The 14,203-nt window shown below is 41.1% G+C and overlaps 1 protein-coding gene across 2 annotated transcripts in view; it reads right to left on the reverse strand.

Annotated features, from left to right (window-relative positions):
* Positions 1–14,203, reverse strand: part of Dab1 (DAB adaptor protein 1) — a 1,164,537-nt gene that overhangs the window by 788,686 nt on the left and 361,648 nt on the right. The window lies entirely within an intron of this gene.

Genomic DNA, 14,203 nt, shown 5'->3' on the forward strand with positions numbered 1-14,203 from the left:
CTTGCAGAAAAACTAGGAACTAGCCAAGAGGAAGAGAGGGAGAAGGCAGCTGCAGGTATGCAGAGATGGTGGGTATGGGGGACACTTCATCTCAGGCCTGGAACATCTGCTGCAGACACTGCTGCCCAGGGCTCCAAGATGGAAAGCAAATTCCTGCCAGAAGGTGAAGAGATACAGCGAGCAGGCTCTGGAGCAGATGTGGCAAGTGCATGGGGTTAATCAAGCATTCTGCAGCCAGCAAGAGAAATAAATGCCCCCAGAGCAAGATTGGCAGCAGCTGGCAGGAGATGGCACTGACTCAAGCTTTGCCCTCCTGGAATAGGAGATGCTCTGCCAGTCCAAGGACTGAAGGCCCTCATAGAGTGCTCGTCTCACATTCCTCCTTGTTCACCAGTAGGGCAACAGACGTGGAGAAGGGGAAAAAAAATTAGTAATAGTGTCACTGACCTACAATAAAGACAGTAATCAATAATCATTCTACAAAGAAAAAGAGATGAAGAAGATGGCTATTTGGTAATTTGATGGTTTCTCTTTGCCTCTCTGGCTTGATTTTACGGTTGGGAAGGATGTGAGTGTTATTACATGGCAATGAGGTTGCTATGGTAACTCCTTATTGTTTAATATAAGACGAGCTAAAATCTTAGATAAGTTACTGGGAGAAAAAAATTAATGCCGCCAAAGGCCAGATCCAGCTTCTGATTCCCATTTTTTTAAAACATTTATTCCTGTTCCTTTCATAATCTTCCCTTCTCCTATAGGACATCAGACACAGTTCACAAAGAAGGATGGCTCCAGCTGTTATTGAAGGTACCCTGTGCTACAGAAAATCAAGTAGGGGCCACTGGTTGGGGGACCATGTCAATCAAACAGGTGGGGTCTGTGCCAAGGAGAACTCAAAAGGCTTCTCAGCCCTGGTTTGCTGTCAACATACACTTGTGCTGAGGTCCCCGCTTTGCTACTTAGCCTTTCTGTGGCCTTAGGTGATTAAACGCCCTTGTCTTATTTCCTAATATTTAAATAGTATGATAATTATATCCATCATCAAATTAGTTAAGCAAACTACATTACACGGGGTTGTATTTATCACAGTGCTAGGCAATATTTAGTGCTCAACAGTTAGTAGCTGTTCTTCTTTTCTTCCTCCTAAGATGACTATTATTGCATCAGTCCAGTTTGTGGGTCATGTCTTCCTACTTTGGTGACTTCCACAGAACAAGAGAGGCTTGCTTCCCTCCACACTCCCTTGGGCTGGCCTCAGGTATCAGAACTGCCTCTCTGTTACAGGCAAGGCAGGAGTGGAAAAGGAAGAACTGTGAACGATGGCTGTGAGCTGTCTTTACTCCAGGGTCTATGGAGGGACACTCACATTTGTATTGCTTATAACCCTCCAGTGACTAGGATAGGACCATCCTCATCTCACAAAGGAGGAAACCAGGACTCCAAGAGGATTAACACTTTTCTGAAGTTCTCATTGGTCACGAATGGCAGATTTGTGGACATTTGATTCCAAATTCCCACTTTCACACAGCACCCTACAGTATCTTTGCTGATACATTTCCATCTCATCTCCCACCCTGACCCTGCTGTAGCAATCTTGGAGACGGAGCATGGGCCTCCATTGCTTTTACCATGTGTTCTGTGCCCTCCCTGTTCCAGGGGTAGCACACCATATGATAATACACCCCACAAAAGCCTGTTGAGTGAAGGATTGGAATCGAGTCAAAGAAAAACAGTGAGACAAGAAAAATGAACTGAGCCGTGTCTGCCGGCGGAGACTGACTTGGCTAATGTAGGGAGTCTTAGATTTCAATTGACAGCAAGGATAGACAAAGAGAAAAAAGGTATCAGACTTTTGACATAAGTGGCAATCGGGAGGGAAAAAAGGGAAGGGTAAGAAACTAGTGGTTGAAATAAAGCAGGTGACACCTGAAGAAAACTAATTAACTTTCCAATTATGTCGGAAGTTGTAAATTATAACTTTTGTTCTGTTAGAAAAGAGACTGGGAGGAAAAGATGACAAACTAGTGGTTTCAGTATCACCAGAGAACACATAACTTTCATTTAATAGGCAGCTCCGGCTGTAATGTTATAAAAGGCTTTCTGGTTTCCTGAAATTCCCTTCTAATGAATGGCTTCTCCATTCAATAATTTTATTTTAGTTAATCTATCACCTTGAAAGCACATGCTAAGGAAGCCTATAGAGCACTCTTTTGGATAATTTAATAAATATTTTATTTTTTCCAATCCCCCCTCCCCTCAAGTAATTGTTGGGGTGACAGCCTTATATGACAGGCAGGAGGTCCACTTACAATGTCTGCATTGGGGCTGGCTCTTCTCTTGCCAAGATGCATTATGAAAAATTTAGCAGTGAATTATGAGACAGTGTTTGATTATTGACTAGCAATTTTATTAAAAATTTATGAAGCTCACTTAAGAAAAATGATGTATACAAACAATAAGACAGTTTTAGTGTTGGGTAATAAAATATATCTTGTGGCTTTGGAGCCTCAGAGGACAATGACTCCACCCTGGCTCCAGTCCTTATTTGCTTTCCGACCATCACCTCACAGGGCCTCAATTTTCTCACCTACATCAGAGGAGGATAATAATGCCTACCTCATGCAGCTGCCATTGAACTATAGAGATAATACATGAAATGCTTGATAGATAGCAGGTATCTTTGTTCATTTATTGTCACTATAAATGCCACAGAGTAATGTATCAAGGAAAAAAAAGGTTTATTTGGTGAGCAGTTCTGTAGCTTGGGAAGTTCATGATCCAGTGGCTGCATCTGCTGAGCTCCTTCTTGCTGGTGGGGACTGTCTGCAGATGGCCAAGGTCATCACACGGAGATACAGAACGTCCATTTTCTGGTCTCTCTTCCTCTTCTTATAAAGCCACAATTCCACTGAATCAGGGCCCCCACTATACAGCCTCATTTATCCTTGATTATCTTCCAAAGGTTTCACCTCCAAATACCATAGGCGGATTAAATGTTTACCCCGTTAATACCTCCAAATGGAGATTAAGTTTGAAAAGGAGTTTTGGTGGGGACATTCACACATAGCCTCAGTCATTCAGTAAATGATTTTCTTAAGACTAATCCTATTAGTTTATGGGGATTCATTTATTCAACCAACAAACATATACTGAGAGCCCAAGAAGAAAAGAGACTCAGGGTCTCCCTCCCTCCCTCTCTCTCTCTCTCTCTCTCTCCTCCTCCTCCTCCTCCTCCTTCCTCTCCTCCTCCTACTTCTTTTCTTCTTTTCTCTCTCTCTCTCTCTCTCTCTCTCTCTCTCTCTCTCTCTCTCTCTCTCTCTCTCTTCTCTTTGTTCAGCCTGCCCCCTTCCCAACCCAGCTGAAGATTCATAAGTACTGAAGATTCATAAGTACCTAGTAATATCTCTTTATAGTACAACAGCTATAGCCCAATTTGCTTTGTGTGATAATAATATAACCCCTTTCATGGATAACACACAACAGTGTTCCATGCAGACCTCCTGTGAGCACAGCTGCTGTGCTGGGAACAATAACAGCCAGAATTGCAGACACATGACGCTAAGTCAATGGCCTCACTTCATAGATTGGGAGGTCACCATGCAGAGACAAGCTCTTGTCCAAGTCCATCCTGTTCTGCAAGCCAAATGCTTGCACATGTCAGCCTACCCTCCCCTGCTCTTCTGGGTAATGGGCCAGACAAGCTGCTCTCTTAAATGTGAAGATGAGGAAACTGAGACCAGGGAGAACAATGAGCTTGCTAGAAATTATTCTGTAAGTGACTGGAGAGACAGGATTAGAATCCAGGAAGGTTGTCCCTTACAGACTTGTCACTCAGCTTCCATTCATTAAGCACTTGGAATCCTCTGTACAGTAATGATAAAAATAGCAATGACCCCATCCTTCACTAACATGCCCTCACTCCGTCTCAGACAATGCTGAATGAGTGCTTGATCTCCTTCAACCTTTACAACAATACTACGAGGAAGGCCTATTATTTTTCCCAATTTTGCACATTAGTAGAGAGCACAGATAGGTTATGAAACTTGCTCAAAGCAAGTGTTACTGCCAGGATTTAAAACCAGGATTTAAACTCCAAGCATGGCCATCTTATCTGCTTCCCCAAAGAGCATCTCTGAGCCAGTTATTGGCTAGTATGTGCACATATAAGTAAGTGTAGATATCTCTTTACTTTAGATAGGAAATAATTAAGATCCAGTCCTCTTGCATAGAAAGGAAATGTAAAGGCTTGAGACAACCACATTTAGCAGGGCCTGCTTCCAAGATTAATCCTTGGCTGGTGTCTGGGCAGTGGGCTCTTTAAGTGGCCCCTAACCATTCTATGACCCTGGCTTGCTATAGCTACATAGCTTTTACAAACCTTGTGGCTGAGTACCTTTCTTCCTGGGAATCTAGAATGTTGGTCATTTCTGGCAATGTGTGTGTTTATAATCAGCCCCAATTAAAAGCATGGACATACAATGTCAAATGGGCTTCAGTGGGACAGAAATATCACACAGATGTTGCTGCATGTGTCTGCTGGAGATGGAGTGCATTCTGTGTGACCCCTCTTGGGTGGGAGGAGACCCAAACATGGATTCCTCCAGATTCTACTCGTGTTTCTCCCCTACTGATCTCGCTGAACACCCTTGCTATACCTCTGTAGTAAATGTTAGCCATGAATGTGATGATATCTTAGGATGTTGAGTCCTTAGAGTTCTTCAAGTGAATCACCAAATGTCTGATAGGTCTTTGGTATCCCCAAAACACTGCATCACCTATAATAACCCATGAAAAAAAATTCTCATATTAACTAAATAGTACACACTTCTTTTTCCAGTCATTCTTTCAATAAATGTTCACCAAGAACTTACTACGTGCCAGGGACTGGGATTTTTGCTGGGGAAACAAAAGTAACACATTAATGGGCTCTTCCTTACCCAGCACTTAGACTCCAGGGGAGAGGACACATGTTAATTACTCATGACAAATGCTTTGCAATGACCTCATCTGTGTATATATATATATATATATATATATATATATATATATATATATAAATAAAATAAACACATCTGAGGCACAAAGGGAAGGACAAAGAACCAGATCAGACCATGGCAGGCTGGTCTGACTTAGAGGATCACAGAAGTCTCTCCTAAGGAAGTGACATCTGAGCTGGCTCCTGAAGGACAAGGCAGGTTAACAAAGGTGAAGGAGGGTGGGCAGCAGAAGAGCAGGGCTTTGGCGGGTATTTCTTACTCTCTTCCAAGTTTTAAATCCTGACCCAAGAAATGGATGGAAAATAAGCCAACAGGTACCACCAGAGAGCCATTCTTGTTATGCAAGTTTGAAGAGCCATGTTTGAACCCTACTAGAGTGTCTGGGAAGACGATTTCTTGGGAACATCTGGAGACCTTTGTGGGGCAGATTCTGGTGAGCATTTTGAATGACCTGTGAGAATGGTAAACAACTGCTCTTCATCGCTGTGTGATTTTAAATCAGATGCTTCGTTCCTGCCTTGCTGACAGAGGACGGTCACGCCTGGGTCATCTCAGCCAGCCCTGATCTTCCACAGTGGAAATCAGGGCATGCTGTCATTGAATAATTGCAGCCTGCCTGCTGAAATGCAGATGTGCAGTCAATGGAGAGGATTCAATTTGTGGAGGGGCAAGAGGGAAAAGATAGAGGGAGTCAAGTAGCTGCAGTCTTTCTATTTGTTCTTGCCTGAGTCTTTGGTTACTTGAAGGACTCAAGTCGATTTGTCTATATTTCCAAGGGAACTGGGCTCAGATGCCGGAGAATTTTTGTAGGAGAAAGAGTGTACTAGGATGGGGCTACAGATGGCTAGGGATTATCCAAAACTGATCTTCAGGAGTCATTGTGTGTTTGGAAGAGAGGGATGAAGAGCTTTGAAGCCTCTCTCTACTTTTCCTTCCCCTATTACAAATCCTGACCTTATATACATGACCCTTCACTGATGCAAGCTCAGCCTGTGGCGAGGGGAGCTCTGTAGTACTGGATCGAAGGGGAATGGAGCAAGCCTGGGAAAAATTCCTAAGTAATAGTGGCTTGGACTAAAAAAAAAAATTACCAGAATGCACAGTAATTTTCTAAAGTATTCCTAAATCAGAAATACACAAATACACCCCCAATGAGTTTGCTTGGTTGTTGTTATTGCCTATTATGGGTGGTGAATCCTACCATCTTTCTTTAGAAAAGAAAACAAATTAACACTTACTATATGCCAGGCACTGTTGGCATCTTATTTCATTCTGAGAACTAACCCATAAGTAGGCATTTAATTCCTATTTGATAGATTTGGAAATGGAGTCATTCATACACATACACACACACACACACACACACACACATACACACGTGTATATATATTTGTGGAGGGGTGGTATGGACATTGACTACTGCATGTCTTACATGGAATCAAGTACTTTAAAGGTATAACTTCACTTAATTATACAACAAAGAAACGTTCACTATATAAAATAGGACTCGTCCATTCTTTCTGGTTTTGTGTATCCCACCTCTTGTGAGAGCCAGGCCTGTTCTAGCCCTGTGGGAAAGTAGGTTGCCCAGGAACAAACAGCTTACATCTCAGGGAACAGGGTGGGAAAACAAAGATGAATGTCAGGAGCACAGAGCAAGATCTCGAGTGGAATAAATAAATGAGTGAGTGAGTTGGGTGAATTAATAAATAAATAGAATAGTTGGTGGATTGAAGAGCAGTCTAAAAGTGGAAACAGCAATATATTCTCATGAGGAGAGCTGAATGTTTTCAAACTCATTTATAGTCCAGCCTAACCACATGATCGCTCAAAACATCATTTGGCATGGACGGCAAAAAGTCATCAAACTCGGAGAGGCCAGTAAAATGAGGAAAGAAACTCATTTTGTTCAGACTTGTTTTAGCTATGGTTTAACACAGTTTAGGACCACGGCCATAAAGCCCTCAGGAACAATCTAATGTGCTTGAAAGTATCATATTAAATTACATTTCATTACATTTTGCCCAAACAGCATAGCAATATCTGTGTACAATATTTGTAACAGAATGCAGAAACGTGGCTTGTATTTGCATCCTATTAACCTATTTAAAATCCCAAACAGAAGAAGATGAATTGGAATCTTTTGCAGCCCAATGCATTAGAATACAAAATGTGAAAATATAAAGTAGCATTAAACAACTGCAAATATAATAATAAACAGTGTAATAGTAATGCAGTGATTTCAGACAGTAGTAAATTCATGTGGTTTTGTTCACAGTGTCACACTGAGATAAGGAATACTGATTTTAAAATTTTAAAAATGAAGCTCTAAGAAAATATCAATTCTGCTTCCCATACTCCCTCCATTCCACTATGAAGAATCAATTAGCCTCATTGTGAAAATGAAATACATATAAACTAAATAAGAGGAAGATAAAGTTTATGATGACTGCTTTCTTGAACACAGTATATACTTGATGAATGATTATTGGGGGATTATAAACATATCTTATTCATTCTCCAAGCATTCCTTAGCACTTACTATGTCCTAAGAACTAGGGTATTTATTCAAAGGCACAAAGGGATTTAGCAGCCATCATTGTCTCCTCAAGTATTTCAGTCTGTGGAGGAATAATAAATATGTATATGTGCACATCTGTGTAAATACATATACATACGTATATATAAATTATATATATGCACACAGTTATTTATATGTAGGTGTAAATGTAACTACATGTGACTATACTATTTTATGTGGATATAAACTATGATGAAATCTAAACTAGGAGTGTAAAATATCCTGGGGAGCAGAGAAAACAGGCACACGTGTGTGCTGGGGCTGAGGGCAGCCCCAGTCTCCTACATGGTCAATGAAAGTGTAATTCAGGAGACAGGATAACCAAAGCTCCTTCTCAAATTCATATTCTCCATCCTTTGTTAAACTTTTGTTAAACTTAAAGTTTGGGTTAAACCTCATTGGAGAGGAGAACATTCGTGCTCAATCTTGAGGAATGATGGAAGAGGGGCATTCCTTGACTGACAGATCAGCATGTGAAGAAGCAAGAATCCAAGAGGAATGAATGTGGCTGGGATGTAGGATAGGGATTACAGACATTTCATGCTTGATAATCATAGTTGTCAACCTGATTTTTGGTTCTATGCTCAGACTAAATAGCAGTGGCCCTATCATTCAGCTCAATATCAGCCAACATTGCTATTTAGGGGCAGAAAAGCACCTGACATTGGCTGAGTGCTTATTATAAGCCAGGGACCATGACTAGAATTTTATAGTCACCATTTCAGTCCATTTTCATGACCATCTCACCATCCTTGCTCTCAGATGGGGAAACTCATTCATAGAGAAATTGAACCATTTTTCCAAAGACCTATAACAAAGAAGACTTCTGTCATTAATCCTCCACCCACTTTCAAGAAACACTTGTCATTGTAAACCAAAGATGCCTCCAAGAGCTTTAAGATCAGGAAATAGAGGCCCAGAGAGTCCAAGTGACTTGCCTAATGCTACGCAGCAAAATTGTTGGCAAAACCCGGACATAAACCAAACTAGAAATCTCAGGATTTCCCTTCTAGTCCTCTACCAACATGTTAGGCCGTGTCCCCAGACTCTCACTTCTCCACTTACAGTCTGTGCAAACAAGGGAGACAGTGTGGTGATAGATGGTGCCTAAGAGCTATTTTAATAGACCTGCTGCTTTGCTTGGGAAACACAGATGTTGCCATTTGCTCCCCCTGAAGCCTGCAGCCGGGTTACTGCTTAGGCAGCCACCAGATGCTGCTGTTTTCTAAAGACACCTGAAAGCAGACACGCTCCTGAGAACACACAGGGAGGATGGCCTGGGCCATCCAAGCCCCATGACATTCAGCTGTTGCCACCTTTGTCCTTGGCTAACATAGGCACTTAGGCACTCTACTTATTAGGCCCGAAGCCCCAAGAAAAGTGAAGGGCAAGTGAGTCCAGATAATAGGATCCCCACCCTAATCAAGGCTCAATGGAAAACCCACCTCAAAGCCAGTCATGTCTCATGGCCAAGGCTGACTTCATCAAGCATAGGAAGAAAAGTGGGGAGAAAGAGGGAAAAAATTAATATATTTTCTTTATTACCACCCTTGCACCTGGTGTATAATAAATTATTCTCATTACATTGTTACAGCTCCATGAAGACATTATTATGATCCTTCTTTATAGATGAGTAAACTGTGGCAAGATCAAAATGTGATACCATTAATCTGAAATAAAGGATTTTGACCTTGGATATGAAAGGTCGGTCCTCTTTCCAGGAAAATGGCAGCCAAGATGATTCTCAACACCTGTCATCCCCCTACAGGTAAAATAACTGACCCCACAGTCCCTCGGGTAAGCCATTCCTTATTCATCCCTCTCTCCTATGCTACTCATCTCTTCAGAATGGCCCTCTGCCTTCCTGTCTCTAGTCACTTCAGCTCAAAAGCTTTGGGCTCCCTCTTTGGGGATGAATAGAGACGTAGGAAGGCAGGTGTTAGGCCTCATCCTGAATCTATTTTCATAAATGTGAACGTTTTGTAGGGAAATAAATTCCCACCTCTGGTATCTCCACATCTTATTCGGCATCCCCCATCTCTTGATTATCACTGTGGGTTGTAATGTACACTCTATTAAATGGGCAATAAACACAGCAAGGGTTATTGCTGCACATAATAGCTAACAGAGATCTTGTCTTTTTCCCTTTTTCAGAGCCTCCCACACCTTCCTCCTCACACCCTTCCCATCTCCCTTTATAAAAGAATAATCAGAAATATGCCCTGATCTGTGGCACAAAGTATCATAATTCATTTATCAAACAAACACTTCATCATGGCCCCCAAGACATGATCTCTCCCAGTGTCCTCTTCTTAGAAAATACACCTTCACCTACTTGGATGCTAAAGCCAGAAATCTAGGAGTGATCCTTGGATCTACCATCTCCTTCATTGCTCCCACTAATCCACAAAATCCAAATCTCCCTCTTGAAATTTTCTCAACACATTCTCACCTGCCACCATTCTAGTGAAAGCTAGAAATCATTCTCCCTTGGACTAACATAGTGGACTCACAACACAGCTCTTTCTCTTTCTTCTTATACTTTGGCTATTATTCTCCCATATCCCAAGATCCATTTCGCTGGTAGTAACCAGAAGGATCTTATAAAGCGTCAGATTGATTATGCCACTTTTCTGCTCCCAAAGCCCTTTACTGGGTGCTACTATGGTCACCATGCTTAGTATGTTTTCACTGAGTGTCCCCAAACCTCCCCTTCTGCAGGTAAAACCTCTCTGTGTGTTCACCTCTCCACCCTCGTGCCATGCTGCCCAGTCACCTCACTATTCTGCTTGTCCCCCAAAACTTCCTTGACCCAAAACACAGATATTCTTTGCTCCAAATCAGATATTACTTTATACATAGGCAGAGTGGGTAGATGGCTAGATGGTGGGATTTGAGGGATTCCTATCCTAAAAGACCTCTCCCATTCTAAATTAGATCATATCATACCACTTCCTTGCTTGAAACCTATCCCAGATCTTCCCTGCCACTGCCTCCAGGAAAATGTCAGCTTGTTAAAAGGGCACACAGAGCTCTTGACACAATCCATTATTCTAGCTTCATTTCTTTTCATGGTGCCACCAATGTGCATGCTTCATTCTCCCTTGCATTTGATACTTGAGTCATCTTACCACCACCAACACAGCCTCCACTACCTCCACCCTGCCCACACCCCAGCTCCATGATCTTCACGATCACCACCTCCAGTGCTAGCCATTATCTCCACTATCCCATCCTTATCCTACTCCCACCACCATCATTACCGCCATGACTATACCCCTACCATCTCTATCATCAATGTCACTATTGATTGTGTATTTACTGCTAAGCCTATGCATATTTCGTCACGTTAAACATTCAAGATCAAATTAACTCATGGTTGGAAGAGCTGGACTTGAACCAAGGCACTGTGACTCCAAAGTCCAGACTTTTGACTACTATTTCCTGAACTTCTTTGGTGGCTTCAACCCGGGGCCCCCAGCTCCCAGTTGCTTTCTGTATTCTAGGCTTGGTATTTGCTGTTCTCTTTGTCTGCTGTTCTCTTCCATTATGTCTTCCTGGAAAACGCCCATACTTATCCTGGAAAACCCTGTTATTCTTTCTTTGAACCTTCATACAGAGTCCTCCTACTATGAATTTATTCACTTTCTTCTATCATAACATGCACCATACCATATCATAATTAATTATTTAGCTGGTTGCTAAAGACATACTTGTAGCCAGCAAGTATGAAACAAAGCAGGCCACATTCTCAGGCTGCTATTTAACCCTGGGAAACTTAGCAATTTGGAGTTTTAGAATCTGCCACATGAGATTATTAAGAGATTAAATTATGAATACGTGAAACTGCTAGCAGTATTACTATATGAAAAAATCCTCAATATATATTAGATGTATCATCACTGTACTATTTTTTCAATAAATAGTGAATCTCTCAAGATGCATAGTTATTATTGCATCTCCATTTATAATGGTAAGGAAGATAAATATGAACATATTAGTTTTAAAAAGTGAGATTTAGAAGAATCAATCAATGCCTACCATATTCTGGAAATTATTACTATTGTTTTTAGAATACAGTTTGGGAATGAATATAAAGAGACTTGTAATATTTATATAATTTCATCCAGTAACCTTTATTTTGGGAAATTCATTCAAAAGAAACGACCAGAAATAAGTGCAAAAAGTGATTTTCTCATTTATCATGGAGAGCTTAACAGATAGCCATGCACTGTATTAGTCTCAATATTTATTAATTTTTATTATAAGGCAAAATTTAGAAAAGCCAAAATATTCTCCAACAGGGGCTACATACTACAGAATATTATGCCATTATAAAATAGTGTTTATCAGGGAACATTAAATTATATCCAATAATGCTGTTTTTAAAAGTTGGAGTACTGAAAAGTTGGAAGATATAACCCCAATTCTTTGTTATTTTTATTTTCCAAGAAAGAATTTCTTGAAGAAAATGCAAGAGAAAGCTGGTAGTAACTCCCCAGGATGGTAGAATGACAAGCACTTTCCATTTTCATCTTGAGATTTAAAAAAAATATATATATATGGATTAAAATGTGGATGAATATTTATCTATGAAAACAGAAAAAAAAATATAACTAGTGTGAGTGAAAGATGTGGAAACTACAGAAATATATTCGTCTAAACTTTAGGAAGGAGAAAGAATCCTTCTTCCATGTCCAAAGGGCCCAAAAAAACATGTAATAAGATTTGGTGAGAAGAGCATGGGCTATGGCATCCCATAGTTGGCTCTGAGGTTCCACCATGGACCAACTGTGTCACTCAGACAAAATACCATCTCTGTCTGTCTCAGGTTTTTCTTCCAAAGAATGAGACAAACTGGCTTACTTCAGAGACTTAGGTAAACTTGAATTCCTTAAAGTATCAGCCATTGTTGCAAACCAACCATTAGGAAAATGATATGAGAAAAAAAATCACCTATCAAATTAGGTGGCTTAGACCTCAGACTTCTGTTCCAACCCCCAAGAAGGAAATCAAACCCAGAATTTTGCTAAATGACTTTGATGGTTCTCAGCTATGATGCTAAGGTTCAGTGGCCATGCCATCATCCCTGATGACCTAAAGTACCCCAGATCGCCTACCCTCCTCTGATTGTCCATCCTCATTAAAGGAAACATGCAAGAACTGGATTTATAATTAGTACTTTTTGTCATTTAAAGTTCACCAGATCTGTAGTCAATTATTGGCTAAAAAACATTTATTATTTGCAATATATTATTAGTTTATTATGGCTCATTGCTCTAAAATACTTCATTTAATCCTTTGCAGGTCCTTAAACACAAATATGGCAGCTATTAGCAACCTCTTCAGTCAGGCATAAAATTGTACCCAGAGGCCTCATAAACAATAGAGTGCTTTGCAAAGATTAAATCAGTGTACACAGCTGTGAAGGAGGCCATTAGGAAATGCATTATCATTCTGTTTTACTGTTACTTTGTGTGCTACTCTGCTCTTGTCAATCCATCAGCTAGCCCTACCTCTGCCCTGTGAGTGGAAAAGGCTTTCCATCTGCCAGGTAAGAGGCGGCCACCTGGAGAGTCCCAACCAGCCTCTTCAAGTGGGTGCTGTTGGGCAGGGTCAGCCCAGACAAAGCATAGCATAAGAGTGCTCACTTCCTTCAATAAGAGACTGGCTTGGAGGGAGACTTCCACATTATAAGACTTCCCTGGAGATGCTAATTTCAAATAAAATCATTATTTTCTTGCTTACCTTTGAGTCTTTATTCAAAGTTCAGTGTCTCCAGAAAGAGAAAGAAGAAAGGGGAAACTCACTTACAAAGTCCCTGTTATTCTCTGGACCTTCTCAGACAGGCATAAGCTTACACAACAGAACACATGCTGTGGATGGTGCTGAGGCTACATGGAAGAGTGAGAAGGGGGCTCAGCATCTGGTGGGGGAGACAACAGTCAAGGTGCATGCAATGCTATGCAAAGAGTGCAAGGCTTCCTTGCAGAAAAGGCACCTGAGCTAAGCTTAGAACATCTAGCACAAACAACAAGGGCTCTGAGGAGCTGTAGGGATGGGAGAGAGACCTATAACCCAGGCTGTGGGATCAGCATATGCAAAGGCATAGGAGTATGAAACGAAAGTGCATCTTAATTCACTAATTCTTCCTGGCAGCCTTGCTAGGTGCAGGGCATCCATTTACAGGAGAAAAGCCTCTTTCTGCCTAATCCTTCTATCTGGGAAGGTCTGTGTACAGCATGCTTTGTTCTTTGGAGCCAAACAGAACAATGGCAATAGTGTGGGGTTTAGATTCATGCCCAGTAGAGTTTGTATTTTAATTAGGTGATCTTGGACAAGTTCCTTCTCTGAGCCTCAGTTTCGTATCTGAAAAATGAAGACAATATTACCATGAGATTCCATGTATGTGTGTATCTACCCCTATCCACCATCTATTACCTCTTGCATTTTCTGTCACATAGCAGGACCTCAAGGATTGCTCTCCTTAAGCATCAGGTCAAAATCTGTCCCTCCCAGGAATTCCCAGATTCACCAATTTACAGACTCTGTAAGGACAGATACAAAGCCTGTGTTGGAATTTCCCAGAAAAAAAAAATTATACACAGAAAGCTTTGAAGAATGA

This window comes from Marmota monax, unplaced genomic scaffold (assembly GCF_021218885.2).
Source record: "Marmota monax isolate L192 unplaced genomic scaffold, Marmota_monax_Labrador192_F-V1.1 WCK01_AAM20220418_F8-fsc00023, whole genome shotgun sequence".
Taxonomy (NCBI): domain Eukaryota; kingdom Metazoa; phylum Chordata; class Mammalia; order Rodentia; family Sciuridae; genus Marmota; species Marmota monax.